General features: G+C 36.9%; 1 protein-coding gene across 5 annotated transcripts in view; it reads right to left on the bottom strand.

Annotated features, from left to right (window-relative positions):
* FUT8 (fucosyltransferase 8) overlaps nucleotides 1-25,279 on the bottom strand; it is a 274,423-nt gene that overhangs the window by 201,800 nt on the left and 47,344 nt on the right. Inside the window, exon 1 of one of the 5 annotated variants that reach the window (XM_073011084.1) lies at nucleotides 9,863-9,981. The exons of the other annotated variants lie outside the window; for them this stretch is intronic. The gene's annotated coding sequence lies outside the window, so the exon portion shown is untranslated. Of the gene's footprint in view, nucleotides 1-9,862; nucleotides 9,982-25,279 lie in introns of those variants that run through there. 5 annotated transcript variants of the gene reach the window in all.

Here is a 25,279-nt window from a genome sequence, read left to right as displayed (position 1 = left end):
ACCAAACTCAATGGATTTATCTAGAAGCAGCTTTGTTTGTTTTATTTTGTTTTGTTTTGCTTTTTGAGACAGAGTCTTGCTCTGTCACCCAGGCTGGAATGCAATGGCATGATATTGGCTCACTGCCAACCTCTGCCTCCAGGGTTCAAGTGATTCTCCTGCCTCACCCTCCTGAGTAGCTGGGATTACAGGTGCATGCCACCACGCCCACCTAATTTTTGTATTTTTAGTAGGGACAGGGTTTCATCATGTTGGCCAGGCTGGTCTCAAACTCCTGACCTCAGGTAATCTACCTGCCTTGGCCACCCAAAGTACTGGGATTACAGGCATGAGCCACCATGCCTGGCCTAGAAGCAGCAAATTTTAAAGATATCAGTAGCGACTTCCAGGGATGTGGTGAGGTCTCTGTCTCACTCCAGCCAGAGCTTGGGGTCCTGTATTCACCGCTCCGTGTCCTCAGTTTCAGGAGCCATAGATGGTCTACTAGATGCAGCCAGGAGGAACATCTCCCACTGAGGGACCAGGACATCAGGAAGACTGGCACACTCCTAGCAGATCTTCAGAGGGAAGGCACGGAAAGAACAGAGGCTGATCTGAAGAAAGAGGAAGCTGGAAGGGGCTACCGCACACTGAGGCTCATTACTGGTCCCCAACGACTCCAGCAGAAGGGGTGAGTTGAACAGGCAAGGAGCAACCCACTCTCACCAGAGGCCTCTGGAATCCCAGCAGGAGGAGACCCCTCAACCACCATGGACACTTGAGTTGGCAGGGAAAGCTGCTTCAAGAAGTGGTAAGGATAGAGCCCAGAGGGTTTGGTGTGGGAGCATCTGTAGTGGAGCACAGCCAAAGACACCTAACCCACTAGGCTTGACTTGCTCCCATAGGAGACTTTGGCCCTAGGGGACTAAAGAGTCAAACCTGAACTCATTGCTCCGAATGCCTGCAGGGAGGCCAGCACCCACTAACACCCTGCTACAGCCAAAGAACATGCACCCCACCACATTGCCACTGCCACTGCCACTGGCACATGCAAACAAGGATAGATCCCGCTGCTATTACCCTATGAAGTGCTTTGGCTGGCACCACCTATCAAAGTGTTGTGACTAGCAGTCTGAGGGCACCTCAGCCACTCCAGCCCAACAGTTTACAGAATTCATGTTATACAACAATCAAAGCCCCAAGGTCGTCAAACAGGATAAAAGAAAAAACATCCATTCTTATGACAGCAACTTCAAAGACTGAAGAAACATTAGCCCACAAAGATGAGAAACAACCAGCACAAGAACTCTAACAACTCAGCCAGGCATGGTGGCTCACACCTGTAATTCCAGTACTTCAGGAGGCCGAGGCAGACGGATCACGAGGTCAGGAGATCAAGACCATCCTGGCTAACACAGTGAAACCCAGTCTCTACTAAAACTACAAAAAATTACCCAGGTGTGGTGGCGGGCGCCTGTAGTCCCAGCTACTCAGGAGAATGAGGCAGGAGAAAGGGGTGAACCAGGGAGGCGAAGTTTGCAGTGAGCCGAGATCATGCCACTGTACTCGGTTCTGGGCAACAGAGTGAGACTCTGTCAAAAATAATAATAACAATAATAACTCCAACAACTCAAAAAACCAGAGTGTCTTCTTTCCTCCCAATGACTACACTAGTTCTCCAGCAACTGGGCCGACATGGCTGAAACAACAGAAATAAAATTCAGAATATGGATGAGAAAAAAGATCATCAAGATTCAGGAGAACACTAAAAACCAATCTAGGCAAGCTAAGAAGCACAATAAAATGATACAAGAGCTGAAAGACAAAATAGCCAGAATAGAAAAAAAGACAACTGATCTGATAGAGCTGAAAAACCCTCTATAAGAATCTCAAGTATTAACAACAAAACAGACGAAGCTGAGGAAAAAAAAAATCATAGAACTTCAAGACTAGCTTTCTGAAATAAGACAGCCAGACGAAAAAAAAAAAAAGAAGATGATGATGATGAAGAAGAACAAAAAGGAATGGCAAAACCTCCAGGAAATAGGGATTATGTAAAGAGAGCAAATCTACTACTCATTGGCATCCTTGAAAGAAACGGGGAGAATGGAAGCAACTTGGAAAACATATTTCAGGATATCATCCATGAGAACTTTCTGAACGTATATAGAGAGGCCAACATTCACAGGAAATGCAGAGAATCCCTGCAAAATACTTTACAAGAAGATTATGCCTGAAATATATAATCATCAGATTCCATGAGGCTGAAATGAAAGAAAACATGCTAAAGGCAGCTAGAGAGACAGAACAGGCCACTTACAAAGGGAAGCCCAAAAGACTAACAGCAAACCTCTCAGAAGAAACCGTATAAGTCAGAAGAGATTGGGGGTCTATATTCGATATTCTTGAAGAAATGAAATTTCAACCAAGAACTTAATAACTGGCCAAACTAAGCTTCATAAGTGAAGGAGAAATAAGATCCTTTTCAGACAAGCAAATGCTGAAGGAATTCATTACCACCAGCCTTGCCTTACAAGAACCCCTTAGAGCAGCACTAAATATGGAAAGGAAAGACCATTAGCAACCACTACAAAAACACACTGAAGCACACTGACGAAGTGACACTGTAAAGCAACCACACAAACAAGCAGGCATAATAACAGCTAACAACACAATAACAGGATCAAATCCACACATATCAATACTAACCTTGAATGTAAATGGTCTAAATGCCCCAATTTAAAGGCACAGAATGGCAAGCTAAATAAAGAAGCACAACTCAATGGTATGCTGTCTTCAAGAGACACATCTCACATGCAATGACACCCACAGGCTAAAAAATAAAGAGATGGAGAAAAATCTACCAAGAAAATGGAAGGCAGAAAAAAGCAGGGGTTATAATCCTAATTTCAGACAAAACAGATTTTAAGCCAACAAAGATCAAAACAGACAAAAAAGGGCATGACATAATGGTAAAGGGTTTAATTTAACAAGAAGACCTAACTATCCTAAATATATATGTACCCAACACAAGAGTATCCAGATTCATAAATCAAGTTCCTAGGAACCTTCAAAGAGACTGAGACTCCTACACAATAACAGTGGGAGACTTCAACACCTCACCAACAGTATTAGACAGATCACTGAGGCAGAAAATTAACAAAGATATTTAGGAACTGAACTCAACACTGGGCGAAATAGATCCAAATGGATCTGAAAGACATCTACAGAACTCTACCCCAAAACAAAAGAATATACATTCTTCTCATCTGCACATGGCACATACTCTAAAACTGACCACCCAGTCAGACATAAAACAATTCTCAGCAAATGCAAAAGAGCTGAAATCATACCAACTACTCTCTTGGAACACAGCATAATAAAAATAGAAGTGAGGACTAAGAAAATCACCCACAACTATACAATTACATGGAAATAAAACAACCTACTCCTGAATGACTTTTGAGTAAGGCAGAAATCAAAGAAATTCTTTGAAATTAGTGAGAATGAAGATACAACATACCAGCATCTCTGGGACACAGCTAAAGCAGTGTTATGGGAGAAATATATAGCACTAAACACCCTCATCAAAAAGTTAGAAAGAGCTGGGCACAGTGCCTCATGCCTGTAATCCCAGTACTTTGGGAGGCGAAGGCAAGGCAGATCACTTGAGGCCAGGAGTTCGAGACCAGACTGGCCAACATAGTGAAACCCCATCTCTACCAAAAATTCAAAAAATTAGCTGGGTGTGGTGGTGCACGTCAGTAATCCTAGCTACTAATGACACTGAGGCATGAGAATTGCTCGAACCTGGGAAGCAGAGACTGCAGTGGGCCAAAATCGTGCCACAGCATTCCAGCCTGGGCAACTGAGTGAGACTGCCCCAAAAAAATAAAAAATAAAAAATAAAAAACATATATTTATATATGTATATATAATGTATGTACCTATATATTAGATCTCAATTTAACAACCTAGTATCACAACTAAAAGAACTAGAGATGCAAGAGCAAATCAATCCCAAAGCTAGCAGAAGGCAAAAAATAACCAAAATCAGGGCTGAACTGAAGGAGACTGAAACACAAAAAAAAATCATTCAAAAGATCAATGAAGCCTGGAGTTTGTTTTTTGAAAAAATTAACAAGATAGACCACTAGCTAGACTAATAAAGAAAAAAAGAGAAGATCCAAATAAACACAACTGCAAACAACAAAGGGGGATATTATTACAGATTGGACAGAAACACAAATAACCAAACTATTATGAACACCTCTATGTACAAAAAACTAGAAAGTCTAGGAAAAAAATGGAAAAATTCCTGAACACATACACCCTCCCATGACTGGACCAGGAGGAAACTGAATCCCTGAACAGACCAATAATGAGCTCTGAAATTTAATCAGTAATAAATAGCCTACCAATCCAAAAAAAAAAAAAAAGCCCTGAACCAGACAGATTCACAGTCTGATTCCACCAGATGTACAAAGAAGAGCTAGTACCATACCTACCAAAACTATTACAAAAAAATTGAGGGGAAAGGAGTCCTCCCTAAATGATTCTATGAGGTCAGCATCATGATGATATAAAACTTGGAAGAGATACAACAAAGAAAGACAACTCCAGCCTGGGCAACATGGTGAAACCCTGTCTCTACAAATAAAATAAAAAATAAAATAAAAAGAAAACTAGCCAGGCATGGTAGCACGTGCCTGTAGTCTCAGCTATTCAAGAGGTTGAAGTGGGAGGATCACTTGAGTCTGGGAGGTTAAGGCTGCAGTGAGCCATATTTGCACACTGTACCCCAGCCTGGGTGACAAAGTGAGATCCTGGCTCAAAAAACAAAGAAAAAAAAAAAGTACCTTTTTTTCCTCAAGGAAAAAAAAGAGAAGAAAACTTCAAGTCAATATCCTTGATGGACACTGATGCAAAAATCCTCAACAAAATACTAGCAAAACAAATCCAGCAGCATATCAAAAAGCTAATTCACCACAATCAAGTAGGGTTTATCCCTGGGATGCAAGGTTGGTTCAACTTACGCAAATCAATAAGTATGATTCATCGCACAACTAGAACTAAAGACAAAAAACACATGATCATCTCAATACATACAGAAAAGGCTTTCAGTAAAAGTCATCATCCCTTCACGTTAAAAACTCTCAACAAACTAGGTATTGAAGGAACACACATCAAAATAGTAAGAGCTGGCCATGCGCGGTGGCTCATGCCTGTAATCCCAGCACTTTGGGAGTCCAAGGCAGGAGGATCACGAGGTCAGGAGATCGAGACCATACTGACTAACACAGTGAAACCCCGCCTCTACTAAAAATACAAAAAAATTAGCCAGGCGTGGTGGTGGGCACTTGTAGTCCCAGCTACTCAGGAGGCTGAGGCAGGAGAATGGCGTGAACCCGGGAGGCAGAGCTTGCAGTGAGCCCAGATTGCACCACTGCACTCCAGCCTGGGCAACAGAGCGAGACTCCATCTCAAAAAAAAAAAAATAGTAAGAGCCACCTATGACAAACCCACAGTCAACATCATACTGAATGGGCAAAAGCTGGAAGCACTCTCCTTGAAAACTGGCACAAGACAAAGATGCCCTCTCTCACCAATTACTATTCAACATAGTATTGGAAGTCTTTTCAAGAGCAATCAGGCAAGAGAAAAAAAAAATAAAGGGCCTATAGTCAAACTATCACTGCTTGGAGATGACATGATTCTACACCAAATAAACCCCAATGTCTCAGCCCAAAAGCACTTTAAGCTAATAAACAATTTGAGCAAAGTTTCATGACACAAATTAAATGTACAAAAATCACTAGCATTCCTATACAGCAACAACGGGCAAGCCAAGAGCCAAATTAGGAAAACAATCCCATTCGCAACTGCCACAAAAAGAATAAAATACCTAGGAATACTGCTAACCACAGAGGTGAAAGATCTTTACAATGAGAATTACAAAACACTGCTCAAAGAAATCAGAGATGACACAAATGAATGCGAAAACACTCCACGCTTGTGGATAGGAAAAATCAATGTCATTAAAATTAAAATTGCCATACTGCCCAGAGCAATTTACAAATTCAATGCTATTCCTATCAAACTACCACCAACATTTTACAGAATTAGGCAAACTATTTTAAAATTCATATGAAACCAAAAAAGAGCCCAAATAGCCAAGGTAATCCTAAGCAAAAAGAACAATGCAGGAGGCATCACGCTACCCAACTTTAAACTAGATTATAGGACTATAGTAACCAAAACAGCATGGTACTGGCAAACAAAACAACAACAAAAACACAGACACACAGACCAATGGAACAGAACAGACAGCCCAGAAATAAGACTGCATACCTATAACCATCTGATCTTCAACAAAACCTACCAAAACAAGCAATGGAGAAAGGATTTCCTATTCAATAAAATTATGCTGGGATAACTGGCTAGCCATATGCAGAAGATTGAAACTGGACACATTCTTATACTATATACAAAAATCAACTCAAGACAGATTAAAGACTTAAAACCCAAAACTATGAAAAAGTCTAGAATACAACCTAGGCAATACCATTCTGAAAATATGACCTGGGAAAGATTTCACGACAAAGACACCAAAAGCAAATGCAACAAAAGTAAAAACTGACAAATGGGATCTAACTAAACTAAAGAGGTTCTCCACAGCAAAAGAAACTATCAACAGAGAAAACAACCTACAGAATGAGAGAAAATTTTGCAACTGTAAAGGTCCATGCATCTGACAAAGGTCTGATTTCCAGTATCTATAAGGAACTTAAGCAAATTCACAAGAAAAAAATGAACACATTAAAAAGTGGGTAAAGGATGTGATCACTTTTCAAAAGAAGACATATATACAGCCAACAAGCATATGAAAAAAAGCCCAACATTGATCAATACTCAACATCACTAATCATTAAAGAAATGCAAATCAAAACCACAATGACATACCATCTCACACCAATCAGAACGGCTATTACTAAAAAGTAAAAAAATATCAGATGCTGGCAATGTTGCAGAGAAAAGTGAATGCTTATACACTGTTGGTGGGAATGTAAAATTAGTTCAACCATTGCGGAAAGCAGTGTGGCCATTTCTCAAAGAGCTAAAAATCAAACTACCATTCGATCCAGGAATCCCATTACTGGGTATATAACCAAAAGAATATAAATCATTCTATCATAAAGACACATGCATGCATATGTTCACTGAAGCACTATTCGCAATAGCAAAGACATGAAATCAACCTAAATGCCTATCAAGGGTAGACTGGATAAAGAAAATGTGGTACATATACACCACAGAACACTATGCAGTCATAAAAAAGAATGAGATCATGTACTTTGCAGTAACATGGATAGAACTAGAGGCCATTATCCTTAGCAAACTAACGCAGGAACAGAAAACCAAATGTTTTCTGTTTCATGTTCTCACTTACAAGTGGGAGCTAAATGATGAGAACACATAAACACAATGAAAGGAACAATAGACACTGGAGCCTACCAGAGGGTGGAGAGTGGAAGCAGGGAGAGGAACAGAAAACATAACTATTGGGAACTAGGCTTAGTACCTGGGTGATGAAATAATCTATACGTCAAACCCCATAAGTTTACCTACATAACAAACCTCTACAGGTACCTCCGAATCTAAACTAATAGTTTAAAAATAATAAAAGGTAATGAAATTAAATTTTGTGGCCATTTGTCAGAATTAATGCATTTGTAGTTTTCTCACCTAAAATTACAACCCTGACCCTCATCTCTTCAGAGGTATCCCAATTATGGCTAAACATTTCTTCAGAGTTTTTTAAGACTCACAACGTACAATTCTGATGCCCTGGGCACACAACACATAAATCACAATGCTAATTAACTGGCTCATCTTCAAATATTCCCCTAAGATTTTCAAGTTCCTCTTCTAAGAATGGCATAGATATATAATAATCAGATATGGTACACTTCATACCTGGTACAGGAACTGAAACATTGTAAGCACTAAATAATAAAGAATGAAGCTCATGTCACCAAATGAGTCAATCATAAGCATAAGAGGCAGTAATTTAAATCTTTCATGAGTACTTCATATCTTTTCTTAAAAAATTTTTAAACGTCCTTTTTATAATGTCATATTTAATGAGACATTCTCAATTACTTCCCACCAACTTATATCTGCATTCTACTCACAGTTTCCAATGCTTTTAAGCTACCTGAACGAATCTAAAAGAATAAGTAGTAAACTTACACCATATTTTACTGTATCGCAACAGATAGATATAAGACCAACTTTTTTTATTGGTAAAAAGTTCCTATACTAAGAGTCATGGGGTTTTCGTTGTTGTTACATCAAATTCTGGGGAGAGAGGGGGAGAGAGAGAGTGGCGGGGGGAGACAGAGAGAGAGAGAGAGAGAGAGCGTGCGTGAGAGCAAATGTGAGAGCATGCACGCAAGAGCACCATAAAACAGGCAATGATCTTCAGTGGGGCATAAAAGTACCAAAAAGATTCAGCTCTTATAAATCATTACAGTTGTATCAACTTTAACACATCATTACAGTTGTATCAACTTTAACACATCAGTTGACTGGTAACTAATATTAGATGAAAAGAAGCCAAAGCAGGCTTTACTTACAGCTATGTATGAAAGAATAACACAAACGTTGTTACTAAAATTAATTTAAACAACATTTAAAAATGAAATTTTACATATAACAGCATTTGAACTCACTTTGAAATGTGTGAGACATATCACTGGCTAAGGATGTTCTCAATTTTAGAAGTATTAAGAGACTTCTACTTTCACCCACGCAGCAGGAGTAGGATCCAGAACTACACTCCAAATGTAAACACTAGAAAATCGGACAAACAACGTATCTGACATTACAATCGATGATCTGACATTGAAAATCAGCTCAAAACTGATTTCTGAAATAAGGGAAACAAACAAACAAAAAGGTGAGCCCCATAATAGCCTGGGATTTCTTTCTGAAAGTACTTTTGTGACTGTAGTATGCAGGAGGTGAAACCCTAACAGAATCTAGTACCATTGCTGAGTTGAAAAATACAAGAGGTCATAATACAGAAAGGCCAATGCAACAAGAATTTTGGGGAAAAGCTCCTGAAGTGAGAGAGTTACAGAAAAACCTAATTTAAAAAAAAAAAAAAAAAGATCTCCTTAAATTACCTGAATATCAATACTAATCTACATGTGCATAGGGTGAAAACTAATGATATAGAGTAAAAACAATTTCCAGGAAGAGAAAAATCACCACATAGTTAGTGCTAAGTAATTTCCAGAGCTCACAAAGGGCCAGGAATCATTTAAGTTCTCACAAGCAAGACAGAGTCCTCAATGAATCCTTGGGACAGTCAACAGACAGTCACTCAATAGAGGTTCATCTTAGTAATGAGGGTAAGAATGCACACGATTAAATGTTACTCTAGACTGTCCTAGAAAACCTTAAAAATGTTAGCACAAAAAATAAAAGATGAAAAAAGAAGTTAAAGATTTGCTGCCACTGAGCATGCCTCTAAAGACCTTGGTTGCAAAACTTCCCCTCCAGGTGACCAAGCCTCCTGAGACTACATACTCATGCATACCCCTCAAAATAGCAGCCACCACAGCCAACATCAGCACCAGAAAGGAGCCCAGGACACTGCAAGGCTGCCTTCGCTGCCATGCTCAAGAGTAAGGTAAGGGAGGTAAAAACAGATGCAGGAGGTCAGGCATGGTGGCTCATGCCTGTAATCCCAGCACTTTGGAAGGCGAGACGGGTGGATCACCTGAGGTCAGGAGTTCAAGACTTCCTGACTAACATGGTGAAACCCCATCTCTACTAAAAATACAAAATATTAGGAGGGTGTGGTGGTACGCACCTGTAATCCCAGCTCCTCCAGAGGCTGAGGTAGGAGAATCGCTTGAACCCAGGACGCAGAGGTTGCAGTGAACCGAAATCGTGCCACTGTACTCCAGCCTGGGCAACAAGAGTGAAACTCTGTGCCAAAAAAAATAAAATTAAATTAAAAATAGATGCAGGAGTGAAAATAAGAACCCCAAAAAAGGAGAGTTGGTATGTAAAGGGAATAGACAGAGTAGGCAATCAAAATGAAGGGAAACAGACGATTAGGATCAATGTGCTTTGATGGTGTAAAGAGGTTATGTCATATGAGAGGAAAATTGAGAAAAAAGAGGTAAATAAATACCTCAGACATCATATTGGTCGGTGAGACTACCAGGATAACAAAGCTGATGTTATTTTAAAATATAATCCACATGAAGCTAGAAGTCTAAAGGCAGATGGCAAGATTCTAGAATCTGCTAAAATCAATAAAACCAATATACTTGGTCCTATAGATGATAAAATCCAATGTCTTATGATATTGGAGATGATGATAAAGATCTTGATGATACCTAAATTAAATTCAATGTTTTACAACCAAGTTTCCTTTTGGATTGCTAACCCTGAAGTTATATGGCTTCATTATCATACAGAAAGTTAACCAGCCTTCTATGTATCTAAACAATTTTATTTTGACATCCCTTTCCTAAATGAATACATGAACTCCTGATGCTCAAATACTCTTGAAAGCAGTTCTTTTGCCTTCCTGATGTTTTCCTCATTCATTAAAGTTTGATACATACTAACAAATAACCTTAAGAATTAAATTTTTATACAACCCAAGAACAACTAATTTCAAACTCCTGTTCTCTTCATCATCACTCCCTTTAAAACAAAGAAGTAACACTCTGAGTTGGTAAATTTGAAGATTAATGAGAAAATGTTTATGGTGTAAAGAATACTGGAATGAGAATAATAATATCTGGGCCGGGCGCAGTGGCTCATGCCTGTAATCCCAGCACTTTGGGAGGCTGAGGCAGGCGGATCACGAAGTCAGGAGATCGAGACCATCCTGGCTAACACGGTGAAATCCCGTCTCCACTAAAAATACAAAAAATTAGCCGGGTGTGGTGGTGGGCGCCTGTAGTCCCAGCTACCAGGAGGCTGAGGCAGAAGAATGGCATGAACCTGGGAGGCGGAGCTTGCAGTGAGCCGAGATGGTGCCACTGCACTCCAGCCTGGGCAACAGAGCGAGATTCCATCTCAAAAACAAAAAAAAAGGAGAGACAGAGAATAACAATATCTGTCTAACAGACAAGAAAACCAGGGCACCAAAAGGAAAAGTCGGGAGAGGGACAGAATCACAAAGCTAGCAGTGTCAAACAGGAATTTCAACCAAGCAATCTGATTCCAGATGCAAGGAGGTCTTCCATAGCAAGGAGGTTTTCTATAGCAAGTATCTTCCCATGCATAGATGAGACAACGGAAACAAAGTATCTCCCCATCAATGGACTAAAGTTAGACTAAGAAACTAAAAATCTTTGCTAACTCAAGATTGCTACTAATTAATGGTGACTTTTGAAAGTCACTCTAATGATGTGTCTTCTCATGCATAACATCCAAGACTTATCTAAATGATCTCTAAAGACCTCTGCAGCTTGAAATAATTTAGTAGTATGATTTTTATTTTTTTTAAAAAAGAAGATTCCTCCAAAATTCTTTCTCACCATCCATAACACATTGCCTGCCATGTGTTTGGCATTGTAGTGGGTGCCAAAGATACAATAAGCAAGACAAGTAAATCCCAATTTCAGCATATCTTAGAATGTATTAGGAAAGCAAAAATGAAACCAAAAAATTGTGTGTTTTTTAACACATAAGACCACTTTGTGCCATGCACAATTAAATTTCTTATGTTTCTAAATATGCAGAGCCTGCACTCAACACAGGGCTTTTGATCTTGTCAGAAACACACTTGTCCAAATATCACCACAGCTATGTACCTCACCAAATTCAGGGCATCACTCAACTACCACCTTCTTAGTGAAACCTTCCCTGACCATTCTATATGAAAATGGCATCCTCCCAACTCCAACATTCCCTATTACCATCCCTAATGTACCTACTTTTCTCTAGAACACTTATCAACACCTAATATACTTAAAGTATAAATATTGTGAGTGTATAAAAGAAGCCATTAATTTCATTTATACTAATGTATATGTTTTTATCCATACTCATACATGTCTTTATGTAACAATTTAAAATATCAATTATAAATGCTAACTTCACGTTTACAGTATTAATTCAAGCATTTTGTTTTTCTATAATTCTCTTCTTATAAATTATTTAAACATATAAAGCATTTAAAATAGAATGATATCACTATATAAGATTCATACTTTTATACTACAAGAGTCAACATCTAACAACATGATTTATTCTCTATTTTATAAACTATCTCACCTTTAAAAATGAGGACAAAAATGAGATATATTATTCTACCTGGATTTCAAATTATCACACTCATTAAACTGGAACAGGCTTATTTTTCTCGAAAATAAAAAGTAAAAAAGAGAAAGAAATCTAAAATCATCCTCTAAGGTTTACAGTCTTATATCTGTGCTCACAGTTTCTGAAGATTTTCATAGCTGAATATACAATTTCTGGAGATCTCATAGGTAAGTATCCCCCAAAACAAAAAAATTGTTTGAAACTTGGTACGTCAGAATTCAAAGGACTATGTGGTCTGAAAAATAAAACTTTTCTTTTGAAAGAATAATGGTAACTTTATCTAAGCAATGTTAACCTTTTTTAATATCATCACTTAAAATGTTACTAAACAGAACCATAGACACAGTTTTCAAACTGAATTACATATAATTTGAAACTCCAATAACTACACTAAAATGATCTTGTGGAGGATAAAAAAAATAAAGGTGCTATAACATTTCTAATAAAATGAGTTTGTTATGAGCAAACTATGTATAGAATCGAACATTTTGATTAGTCTATTAATGTTTCCTGATAAAAACAGCAAGTTATTGAAATAAATTAAGAAAATAGGTAGTAATAATTTAAAATTCCCTACTATCCTGTGAAAACTAAGACTACTGACTAGACATAACCAGGACTCCCAAAGAACATGTCTTCTCTCCTCTCATTAAGAAAACGAGAAGCCATAATAAGCAAAAAAGAGTGCCAAAATAAATCTTTAGATTAAAAACGTAGTTCAACCTAATATTTATTAATAACTAAATCCAAATTAAGTTTTTAAGTATACAAAAAAGCTTAAGAACTTCAGTTCTTTTCCATTTAATAATGTAGACACACCTCCCTCAAAGTACCTCCAAAACAAAATTAAAATTATTATTAAATATATTTCTGCTACTACACATTTGTAAATGTTATTGTTTATTTTAAAACTACACTCTATGAGTGTTACAGGTAAATACTGTTAAATGTTAAAGGTAGGCTGGGCATGGTGGTTCATGCCTGTAATTTCAGCACTTTGGGAGGCCAAGGCAGCCAGATTGCTTGAGCCCAGGAGTTTGAGACCAGCTGGGCAACATGGCAAATCCTGGCCTCTACAAAAACTACAAAAATTAGCCAGGCGTAGTGGCACGCTCCTGTAGCCCCAGCTATTTGGGAGGCTGAAGTGGAAGGATCGCTTGAGCCCAGAGGGTGGAGGTTGGAGTGAGCCAAGATCATGCCACTGCACCCAAGCCTCAGTGAAAGAGGAGGACCCTGTCTCAAAAAAATATATATTAAAAAACAAATAATAAATAATAAACATTAAAGGTAAATGTTGAGCATTAAAAGTGAACTCTGGTTAACTATATTTCTTTAGAAAGAAAATGAAGAATTCTTTAATGACACATTTTACATTTACAGGACAACAGACCATCAACTAATAACTCTATTTATAGATACAGATACTATGTTTTAAAAAAAATTATCCAGAAACATTTTTAAGCAGCTTTATTATTTTTAAACAGCAGCACATGATCACGGTAAAACAATCACAGAAGTACATAAAAAATAGAGCAAAGATCAGCGAAAAACTTATCTCCTGTTAGAATTATTCATTGTTATTTCTCCACCATATATTGTGACATTTTATAGAAATATAAAGTAACCTTACATTAAAGAAATCATTCCATACATCCTATTCAATAACTCTGTTTAATTCAACATTAGGTAAATTAGAGTATCTTTCTGTGTCAGCCAATATATATCTCATTATTTTTAAGGGCTTTTCTGTATTACATTCTATGTATTACCATAACCAACTTAAGTATTTTCTGTATTAATAAACAGTTTGTTTCCACTTTTTTAATGAATTATCTCTAATACGATGGGATATGTTCCATTTCCTCACTAAAATGTTCCATACCCTAAATCATTTTCTACAAAACAGACATTCATGTATTCAAATATTTTTAAGTGCCTATTACATGCTATTCACTGTTCCAGACAACCTAAATTCCCTAAGTGTAGAAAATGAGTCTAATTTATCATTGTTGTATTTCCAGTACTTAGTGGAGTGTTTGATACATAGTAGACCTTCATTAGGTGTTGAATGAATGGATGGCCATCCTTGTTCATTCATCTTTCTTCGCTTCTGCAATTATCTCCTTTTTTTAAGTTTTCATTTTTTATGTGGAATCATAACCTCAGAAGATCATTTTATTATGTGCAAGGCACCAACTCTAAAAGTTTTACAAAAATGAAACCACAAGCCTGGCACAGTAGTTCATGCCTACAATCCCAGAACTTTGGGAGGCCAAAGCAGGTGGATCACTAGAGGAGAGGAGTTTGAGACAGGCCCATGGCAAAACACCATCTCTACAAAAAAATACAAAAATTAGCCAGGCATGGTGGTGCACATCTGTAATCCCAGCTACTTGGGTGGTGGAGGCATGAGATGCACTTGAACCCAGGAGGCAGAGATTGCAGTGAGCCGAGATCAAGCCACTACACTCCAGCCTGGGCAAGACAGTGAGACTCTGTCTCATAAATAAATAAATACGAAAAATAAAATAAATAAAAATGAAGCCACAGTCCCTGTTCTTAAGAGGCTTACAGAATCATCACATTCATAGGCCAAAGGCTTTGAGAAAGAAGTTTTATTTTTAGGGCCAGGATACCCTACAAAGTAATGAGTCTTTACCACTCACAGTTCAAGCTCACTATGGGGAGCCAAGTAGATTAATACGGAGGAAAAAAATACTACTACAGTATTACCTTTTAGAAGCTCTGCTTAGCTGTGTTTTTTAAAGTTCATCTTGAGCTTCAAAACATCATTCAAAGAAAATATGAATCTAAAATACATGTTTTCCTTTGGTCTAGCTCAGTGGAAATTAAGAGTAGGAACACTCTCATGCTAGTATTCCAGTGTTAAACTTCAAAAGGTCCAGCTTACACACATAGAAAAACCCTAAATGTCCAATTAAACTGCAAAGGTATAACTAAATTCATAAAAGATTTATTCTGCTTTTCCAGGAAAACTACTCTGAAAGAGGAGAAAAAGAGACCACTGAAACACACCAAACTGCTTTTATTTCAAAGTTTGAGCCTTTAAAATCACCACAAAGCAGATCTGCTGTGAAACCTCTAAGGATGCTAACTCTGTTTTCTTTCATTGGCAACACACAGGTACCACAGGGATTAAATTAGAATCACAAAGCTGGAAAGAACCTTGAAACCCATATGTAGTTCCTCCTTATGCCTTTTACGTCATTTGCACTTAAGCCAGTTTACATACATAAGAAATGTATCCACAACAAAAAATTACCCAGAGCAAGGTGGGAGTGGGCGATAGGAGATGAGGTCAGAGTTAAGGTGGCAGTTTGGGAGAAGGAAAGTAAGTCACCTAAAGATAAGGTCCATGGAGACGATTGTTTAAAGAAATGTCATGATCTAATTTCCATGTTGATATGATCACCCCAAAATTCATCCTTGAAGGTTAAATGCTATGCTTGAATGGAATATGCATATGTTGATTATGGCCATGTATTCTGCCTCCTAACTGTTCAGGATAACAAACAAAAATCTTGGCAAGAAAGGATGTTGGTTTGCATCAGAGCTTAGATATCTCTTCAGCTTCAAAAAGCATATGGTACCAGGTTGTGCGTCTTTATAAACATGCCCTATTACTGTTATTAGACTGTAAATTCTTTAAAACAATAGTTTCATGATATTGTAACTCTTTATATCCCCACAATACTTACAATATACAAGGTATTCAATAAATATTCACTGATAACACTGAAAATTCAGATATTTATCTAGCCTATTTAAGTAAAAATATTTAAAGTAACAAATTTATGTTAAAATATATAGAAAAATATATTACCACACAAAACAGATACTTGCATACCAATGTTCAAGGCAGAATTATTCACAATAGCCAAAAGGTAGAAACATTGTAAATGTCCACTGACAGATAAACGGATAAGCAAAATGTGGTATATACATGTAATGGAGTATTAATCAGCATGAAATAGAACTGAAATTCTGATACATGCTACAATATGGATGAACCTTGAAGACATTATGCTAAATGCAATAAGCCAGTCCTAGGACATACCTTGTGTGGTTCCACTCATATGAGATACTTATATGAGATATAAGTATACCTTGTGTGGTTCCACTCATATGAGATACTCTGTCAAAATCACAGAGAAAGTGAAGAGTGATTCACACAGAATAGTGATTAAAGGGGAGATAGTGAGTAACAGGGGATTACTGTGTAATGGGCACAGAGTTTCACTTCGGGATGATGAAAGCATTCTGGAGATGGATAGTGATGATGGTTGCATAACAATGAACTGTATACTTAAAAATGATTAAATGTCAAATTTTGTTATGTATATTTTACCACAATAAAGGGGGGGATGTATATCACTATGATATTATTTTAATAATCATTTGCCAAATACTTTGTATATTAAATGTAAAATTATAGACTTCTAGTAGTTAACATTAAATTATTAATAAAATAGTTACAAAAATAATTACCCAGTTTTATATTTAAGTATCTGGTTTCCTGAAAAAACAAACATAATACCAAAAAAACTTGAAAAATAAAGTTATTTTAATTTCAGCAATACCTTTAATCCATTTACTCTAACTCTGCAAACCATTTGCCTATAACAAAAACACTTAAAAGATGGCTATAATCAACATATCCATATGTCTTTAACATTTACACATAAATTCATCTCCATTTTCTCAGAAGAAGCTTGTCCGCACTTACTGATTTTCAACTAGGTTTTTATTTTATTTTCTTTTATCCTTTTCTTCAGGGTTAAGGACTACACATGCAAAGGCTATTCTAGGTGCAACATTTTCAGGGTCAAATAAAGAGCTGTAATACGTCAAATAAAATTATAAACTGAGATTTCTTTTTCTTTTTTGCTTTTTTTATAAGAGACAAGGTCTTGCGATGTTGCCTAATAGAGTACCATGCTGTGGTTATTCACAAGCGTAACGATAGCACACAACATCTTCAAATTCCTAGGCTCAAGTGATCCTCCCACCTCAGCCTCCAGAGTAGTTGCGACTACAGGCACACATGACCACAGCCAGCTAAACTGAGATTACTTAAAAGTGATTAGCAAACAATATGCTAAATTATCTCATAAACTTTAGTCAAAATAAAATAAATTAAAATTTATAATTATCTGAATATATACAAAAGCTGACTCACCTGCTACAAAATACAAAGGCAATGATATTTTGCTGTTGCTTATAAAAGTGATTCACATTTAAACAAATATAATTGAAATTCATAGGTCTATCACATCCTTAAAAACACAAACTCACCAGGTTCATCACTTTGTAACCCTTTGTAATACAATGTACCACACATACATTGATTTCTATACTGTGATTATGTCAAAGATATTATATTGATTTGGCACACAGTTAAACTCAACAATAACATTCATTTAATTCATAACTCATTTAACATGATTTGTTTATGAGTCCTGACTTTAATTTTGTAACTAAACTTTAGTATTGGTTTATTAGTTCTTTGGTAATTACTAAACTGGGAAATTTTCAGTAGATTTATTTTCCAATATCTAGCCACAAAACATTATATAGTGAAATCTTATTAAAATCTAAAGTTACCTAAGATTTAAAAAAAAAAGAAAGAAAGAAAGAAAGAAAGAAAGAAAAAGGTATGTTCAAGTGCTTCACTTCCTAAATTACTGCTCTACGAATACCCCTTCTAGAGGTGCTATTTCAAGTAAATAAATCCTTTGGATGCATAATTTCCCTATTATCTCAATGAATTACAGAAACTGTAATGCAGTAAGCTACTGTAGAGTCCCCATGAAAACACTCTAGAGACTTACTTTCCCTTAGTATATTTCTCCTACTATTTAATTCTTAAAAAGATATTGTCATTTTCATGTCCAAAAGATCTACACAGCAAAACTCACAAATTCATACAAGTTTTCAGCAATTTGACATTCAGATTCAAGAAAAACTTCCTAGACTACACTAGGAACTGAATTTCAACCACTTCTTCATAAAGTGTGTATTACTGATTTTATGTTAGAGAAAAATGAGGTTTGGAAAGACAAAATAATTTGATTCCACAACCAAGTAACCACTGAATTTGAACACTGAAATCCAAATATTACTTATGCCAAAGGAAGGAGGAAAACACAAAGTTGCATGCCAAAGAGGTACCAGGCACACAACACATTTTTGCACACATTTCCTCATTTAATTCTCACCATTAATTTGTAAGGTAGGTATTATCTCCATTTTGAAGAGGAGAAAACTGAGGTAAAGAAGTGATTTGACTTGACTAAGTTTTGTATACCTACTCAATGTCAAGACAAGACAGAAACTATTGATACATTGATACATTCTGTCCTCAAACCACTACTAGCTGTGATCCAAGTGTCAACAATGATAGGTAAGATGGACTTTCTATAGCTCAGATAAGACCCTCAAAAGAGAAAATTAAATGGCCATAGCAGGAACAAGGGTTTAGTCATACATACGTACATTGCTACCAAAGGGTTTGTTAACAGCCATGAAGTTTTCCTCATCTATTAGGCAGAAATCTGTTCTAGAGAAACACTGCCCAACTGACCTTGGTAGACTGCCTGATAAAGACAACTGGGACAACCTTGCCTTGAGAGTCCTGTCAGCAGCACTGACGGGACAGAAGGCCAGCCTTACAAACATTCTTTCCTGGTAAAATGCTACAGACCCTAAGCCAGTTTCAGCCAGCTTACAGAGACTACATACGAAATATCTTTGTGCTCTATAGTTCACCTGTTGACATAAAGCGCTGAATTCCACCTCATTTTAAAGCTAAAATTGTGCCCTGAAGCGAAGATGGGATGTATGTTACTTATATGTTAACTCACTGTGCAAGCACTAGACTTCCCCATATATATTCACAGATCCCATGGTCGTTTTGTTAACAAAAGGAGAGAAGTTTGACTGATTTTTTATTTTGTTTTTGTTTTTGATTTTGTTTTTATATTCTACAGAGAAGGGAACACTTTCACTGCCCTAATTTTAATAAGATTTCCAACTCCTTGAGAAAATCATATCTATGTTGGTAATTCCCTGTAGGGTCACTATCATGAATCTGTCTGGCAGTTGTTTTTAAGGCCCTGCTTTACACGACTGCCATTTCCTATCTTAACCACTCAAAGAATGACTTTCCAATGCTTAAAGGTCTTTAGAGGAAAGCTCCCAGGCAGCTTCGTATGTGAGAAAAGCCTCCATTTCCCACAATTAGCTCCCTTTTAGGATATTTCCTCTAGAGCAGGGACTAAAACATCTATAAATGCCAACTAATGCACAGTATATCAAGGCTAGTTAATAAATGCCAAATGATAACGATACAGAACTTAACATGCAAATAGATGTCAACCCAATATTAGTCCACTATTAAAATACTGTGAATGCTTTTTGTCAATAGAATAGCTTTGCAAAGAATCAGACACCCTCTTGAACCAAGTGATTAAAACACCACTTTAAGTACCCAAGAATGAAAATTAAAGTTTAAAGAAGCTGAAACACTTCTCCCCATGCCACCCAATGTCCACACATTCCACTAATTTAAGCTCATGATTCTGCTCCCCACTAGCCTAGCTCTAAAGGAAAGAAAGAATAGTAAGAAAAGGATGGTCTTGAAATGGGAAAGAAACATCACAATTTCTTTTTCTTTTTTCTTTTTTTTTTTTTTTGAGACGGAGTCTCACTCTGTCGCCCAGGCTGGAGTGCAGTGGCGTGATCCTGGCTCACTACAACCTCCGCCTCACAGGTTCAAGCAACTGCCTCAGCCTCCTGAGTAGCTGGGATTACAGGTGCCCGCCACCCAGCCCAGCTAATTTTTGTATTTTTAGTAGAGACAAGGTTTCACCATCTTGGCCAGGCTGGTCTTGAACTCCTGACCTCGTGATCCACTCGCCTCAGCCTCCCAAAGTCCTGGGATTACAGGTGTGAGCCACCGCGGCCGACAAAAACATCACAATTTCTAACAAAAATCAATCCTAAGTTACTTTCATATCTCCTTTAGAATGTTCAGCAACTTGTCATACAAAGTAAAGTCATGCACTGCATAATGATGTTTTTAGTGAACAACGAACTGCATATATGAGTATTCCCATAAGATTATAAATAACCCCCAGCCAAGCACAAAGGCTTGTGCCTATAATTCCAGCACTTTGGGAGGCCAAGGCAAGGGATCTCTTGAGACTAGGAGTTCAAGACCAGCCTGGACAATATGGTGAAATCCCATCTCTACTAAAAATACAAAACTTAGCTGGGCATGGTGGTGCACACCTGTAATCTCAGCTACTACCTGGGAGGCTGAGGCATGAGAATTGCTTGAACCAGGAGGCGGAGGTTGCGGTGAGCTGAGATTGCGCCACCGCACTGCAGCCTGGGCAACAGAGCAAGACTGTCTACAAAAATAAAGATTATAAATACCATAAATGTACTGTACCTTTTCTATGTTTAGATATGTTTAGGTACACAAATACTTACCACTGTGTTAGAATTGCCTACAATATTCAGTACAGTAACATGCTGTACAGGTTTGTAGCCTAGAAGCAATAGGCTATACCATATACCCTAGGTGTGTAGTAGGCTGTAACATCCATGAAGACACGAAGGAAAGAAAGATGTAAGGGAACACCATAAAACATCCAGAAAAAAATTACAAAATGGCAGGAATAAGTCCTTGTTTGTCAATCGTAACACTGAGTGTAAGTGGACTAAACTCTCTCAAATCACAAGACTCAGGATAGCTGAATGGATTAAAAAAAAAAAAGAAGACCCATTAATCTGTTGCTTACAAGAAATACACTTCACCTATAAAGACACACACAGATTGAAAATAAAGAAATGCAAAAGACATTCCATGCCAATGGAAACCAAAACAGAGTAGGAGAAGCTATATTTCTATCAGACAAAATAGATTTCAAGACAAAAACTGTAAGAAGAAACAAAGAAGGTCACTATGTAATAATAAAGAAGTCAATTCAGCAAGAGGATATAAAAATTGTAAGTATTTTAATATATATGCACCCAACAGTGGAGCACCCAGACATATAAAGCAAATATTATTAGAGCTAAAGAGAGAAAGACTCCAATACAATAATAGCTGGAGACTTCAACACCCCACTTTCAGCACTGAACAGATCTTCTAGGCAGAGAATCAACAAAGAAAGAGACCAAATGGATCTAATAGATATTTAAAGAATATTTCTTCCAACAGCTACAGAATACACATTCTTTTCTTTAGCACATGGATCATTCTCAAGGATAGACTATATGTTAGGTCACAAAACAAGTCTTAAAACGCTTAAAGAAAAAAAAAAACACATAATATCAAACATCTCTGACCACAATAGAATAAAAATAGAAATCAACACCAAATAATAATAATAAAAAATAAAATAAATAAAATATATAGAGGGTCGGGGGAAAAAAAAAAAAAAGAAATCAACACCAAGAGGAATTTTGGAAACTATACAAATACATGTAAATTAAACGATGTGCCCCTGAATGACAAGTGGGTCAATGAAGAAATTAAGAAGAAAATTGAAAATTTTCTTGAAACAAATGATAATGGAAAAATAATATACCAAAACCTTTGGAATACAGTAAAAGCTGTACTAAGAGGGAAGTTTATGGCTACAAGTGCCTACATCAAAAAAAGGAAGAAAAACTTTAAATATACAAGCTAACAATGCATTTTAAGGACTAAAAAAGCAAGAGGAAAACAAACTCAAAAGTAGTAGAAGAAAATAAATAATAAAGATGAGAGAAGAAATACAGGAAATTGAAATAAAGAAAATACAAAAGATGAATCAAAAAGTTGGTTGCTGAAAAAGTTAAAACAGACAAACCTTAAGTCAGACTAAAAAAAAAAAGAAGATCCAAATAAATCAGAGATGACAAAGGAGACACTACAACTGACACCACAGAAATCCGAAGAATCATTAGTGGCTACTATTAGCAAATATATGCCAATAAATTGGAAAACTTAGAAAAAATGGACAAATTCCTAGACACATACAACCTACCAAGATTTAAACATGAAGAAATCCAAAACCCAAACAGATCAATAATAATGAAATTGAAGCCATAATTAAAAGTCTGACAGTAAAGAAAAGCCTGTGACCCAATGGTTACACTGTTAAATTCTACTAAACATTTAACAAAGAACTAATACCAATCCTACTCAAACTATTCCGAAAAACAGAGGAGGGGGGAGTACTTCCAAACTCATTCTGCAAGGCCACTATTATTACCCTGGTACCAAAACCATAAACAGACACATCAAAAGAAGAAAACTAAGGGCCAATATCCCTGATGAATATTCATACAAAAATCCAAAATACTACCAAATTGAACTCAACAACACATTAAAAATATCATCCATCATGACCAAGTGAGATTTATCCCTGGGACACCAGAATGGTTCAACATATACAAATCAATCAAAGTGATACACCATATCACACAAAATGATGGACAAAAAACCATATGGCCATTTCAATTAATGCTGAAAAAACATTTGATAAAATTCAGCATCCCTTCATTAATAAAAACCCTCAAAAACATGAGTATAGAAGAAACACACAACAACATAATAAAAGCCATACACAACAGACCCACAACTAGTATCACACTGAATGGGGAAAAACTGAAAGCCTGTCTTTTATGATCTGGAACATAACAAGGATGCCCACTTTCACCACTGTTATTCATTATAGTACTGGGAGTCCTAGCGAGAGCAATTAGACAAGAGAAAGATATACAGGGCATATAAATTGTAAAGGAAGAAGTCAAGTTATCCTTGTTTGCAGATGATATGATCTTTTTTATTATTATTATTATACTTCAAGTTCTAGGGTACACGTGCACAACGTGCAGGTTTGTTACATATGTATACTTGTGCCATGTTGGTGTGCTGCATCCATCAACTCATCAGCACCCATCAACTCGTCATTTACATCAGGTATAACTCTCAATGCAATCCCTCCCCGCTCCCCCTTCCCCATAATAGGCTCCAGTGTGTGATGTTTCCCTTCCTGAGTCCAAGTGATCTCATTGTTCAGTTCCCACCTATGAGTGAGAACATGCAGTGTTTGGTTTTCTGTTCTTGCAATAGTTTGCTGAGAATGATGGTTTCCAGCTGCATCCATGTCCCTACAAAGGACACAAACTCATCCTTTTTTAATGGCTGCATAGTATTCCATGGTATGTACGTGCCACATTTTCTTAATCCAGTCTGTCACTGATGGACATTTGGGTTGCTTCCAAGTCTTTGCTATTGTGAACAGTGCCGCAATGAACATATATGTGCATGTGTCTTTATAGCAGCATGATTTATAATCCTTTGGGCATATACCCAGTAATGGGATGGCTGGGTCAACTGGTATTTCTAGTTCTAGATCCTTGAGGAATCACCATACTGTTTTCCATAATGGTTGAACTAGTTTACAACCCCACTAACAGTGTAAAAGTTTTCCTGTTTCTCCACATCCTCTCCAGCACCTGTTGTTTCCTGACTTTTTAATGATTGCCATTCTAACTGGTGTGAGATGGTATCTCATTGTGGTTTTGATTTGCATTTCTCTGATGGCCAGTGATGACGAGCTCAGTGAAATAAAAGAGGACACAAACAAATGGAAGAACATACCATGCTCATGGATAGGAAGAATCAATATCGTGAAAATGGCCATACTGCCCAAGGTAATTTATAGATTCAATGCCATTCCCATCAAGCTACCAATGAGTTTCTTCACAGAATTGGAAAAAACTGCTTCAAAGTTCATATAGAACCAAAAAAGAGCCCACATTGCCAAGACAATCCTAAGCCAAAAGAACAAAGCTGGAGGCATCACACTACCTGACTTCAAACTATACTACAAGGCTACAGTAACAAAACAGCATGGTACTGGTACCAAAACAGAGATACAGACCAACAGAACAGAACGGAGTCCTCAGAAATAAAACCACACATCTATAGCCATCTGATCTTTGACAAACCTGAGAAAAACAAGAAATGGGGAAAGGATTCCCTATTTAATAAATGGTGCTGGGAAAAATGGCTAGCCCTAAGTAGAAAGCTGAAACTGGATCCTTTCCTTACTCCTTATACGAAAATTAATTCAAGATGGATTAGAGACTTAAATGTCAGACCCAATGCCATAAAAATCCTAGAAGAAAACCTAGGTAATGCCATTCAGGACATAGGCATGGGCAAGGACTTCATGTCTAAAACACCAAAAGCAATAGCAACAAAAGCCAAAATTGACAAATGGGATCTAATTAAATTAAAGAGCTTCTGCATAGCAAAAGAAACTACCATCAGAGTGAACAGGCAACCTACAGAATGGGAGAAAATTTTTGCGATCTGCTCATCTGACAAAGGGCTAATATCCAGAACGTACAAAGAGCTCAAACAAATTTACGAGAAAAAAACAAACAACCCCATCAAAAAGTGGGCAAAGGATATGAATAGACATTTCTCAAAAGAAGACATGCATACAGCCAACAGACACATGAAAAAATGATACGATCTTATACTTGGAAAAACCTAAAAAATCCACCAAAAACCTATTAGAACTGATACTATTAAGAACTGGCAAACTAATTCAGTAAAGTTGCAAGATACAAAATCAACATACAAAAATAAGTAGCATTTCTATATGCAAAATGTGAACAAATTGAAAAATTTAAAAAGTAGTCCCATTTACAATAGCCACCAAAATAAATAAATACATACATACCTAGGAATTAACCAAATAAGTGAAAGATCTCTGTAACAGAAACTGTACTATACTGATGAAAGAAATTGAAGAGGATACCAAAAATGGAAAGATGTTCCATGTTTATGGATTGGAAGAATCAATATTGTTAAAATGTCCATACTACCCAAACCAATCCACAGATT

Source organism: Chlorocebus sabaeus, chromosome 24 (genome assembly GCF_047675955.1).
Source record: "Chlorocebus sabaeus isolate Y175 chromosome 24, mChlSab1.0.hap1, whole genome shotgun sequence".
Classification (NCBI taxonomy): domain Eukaryota; kingdom Metazoa; phylum Chordata; class Mammalia; order Primates; family Cercopithecidae; genus Chlorocebus; species Chlorocebus sabaeus.
The sequence above is the reverse complement of the archived record's forward strand: the minus strand, read 5'-3'. Positions and strand labels throughout refer to the sequence as shown.